Here is a 1391-nt window from a genome sequence, read left to right as displayed (position 1 = left end):
CATTTGATTGCAGCCATAGTACGTAACATCTGGGAAGGTCTGCTCCAAGTTCACTGATGCAGCTAGTCCATGTTGTTGATATCCTTGGCTGAAAGTTCCCCTGGATCTTCTCTCCTAAAGTTATTAAATCCATTATAGTTCCTTGTAGAGTTGGTTCCTTCAGTTGCAACAGGCTTGGCCCTAAGAAGGGCGTCCTGAGTTGATGTAGGCCTCATGGCTTCAACACGTGTATTCAAGGGTTTATTGAGGCCTTGATAGAAGAGATAAATCTACTGCTCTATTGTCATCTAGGGAGCATAGCGTCGTAAAGACACGAACTTGGTGCGATACTCCTCCAGAGAGAGTCCTGGCGTAGACCAAAGAACTCATTCATCTTGATAGCCTGATGTGAAGGAGGGAGATAGCGTTCTTTAATTTCCTGATTCATTTTCTCCCACTCGTGGGATTATCTTTGCAGTGTTGCTTCCACCAAAGTTTGGCATCTCTGCTGAGATGGAACATACCCAACATTGTTTGGTTTTCTTGAGCAGTTCTTGTAGCTTTAAAATAGTCGTCCATAGCATCTAACCACACTTTGGCATCTCGCTCTAAATTGGGTCCCTCTCCCTTGAAGGTAGGGGCTTGGACTTGTTTTAGTAGTAGTTTTTTCTCTTGAGTAACAGTGTAAAGGCTATTTACGTGGGTATTATCCTGCGATTGAATTAGTGGAATTTAGTACCAGATGAAATCTCTCTTACTTATGCTTTTAACTTATCTATACTCAAAACTTTTGCACACAGGATGAAGACAATGGCCAGACCATAAATAAAACTGCTTATAGCATACCCATGAGAACCATAGTATGTACAAGAGTTAATGCAATCCATGAAGATCCTACTATGTACAAGGGTGACGATAATCCTATACTAAAATCTTGTGGACTTTGGATGGATCCGATGTAGGATCAAAATATACAACATCTTTTGGTCCACTAAAACTAGGGCCTACACATATGGGCCTAATTCTACCTGGGTAGATTACTTTAGACACCTAATCAAACACCACTGATTTTATGATACTTGGGCACCATCCACAACAAAGGTCTCCTCTGGATTCTCCGTCCCAATGAAGAAGTATACTTTAATGACTTGAAGATATTCGGCCCATTTGAGTCTCTTCATATTTAGTTACAAACCTTCTAACTCTCCCACATCAATGAAGAAAATTCCACCAGATCCTGACCACTTGATCCTCCAAGTGGGAGGAGAAAATCTCTTGTCTAGCCATTTCATCACGCTTTTTTGCACTCAATAGTGTTGGGATAGGCAAGCCCTCATAAATCTAATTTTGAAATCCATGAATTTGCGGTAGGCTTGATGGAAATCTTCCTGCAAAGATGGGGATAATTCTCT

This window comes from Adiantum capillus-veneris, chromosome 11 (genome assembly GCF_014529385.1).
Source record: "Adiantum capillus-veneris isolate H3 chromosome 11, ASM1452938v2, whole genome shotgun sequence".
Lineage (NCBI taxonomy): Eukaryota > Viridiplantae > Streptophyta > Polypodiopsida > Polypodiales > Pteridaceae > Adiantum > Adiantum capillus-veneris.
The sequence above is the reverse complement of the archived record's forward strand: the minus strand, read 5'-3'. Positions refer to the sequence as shown.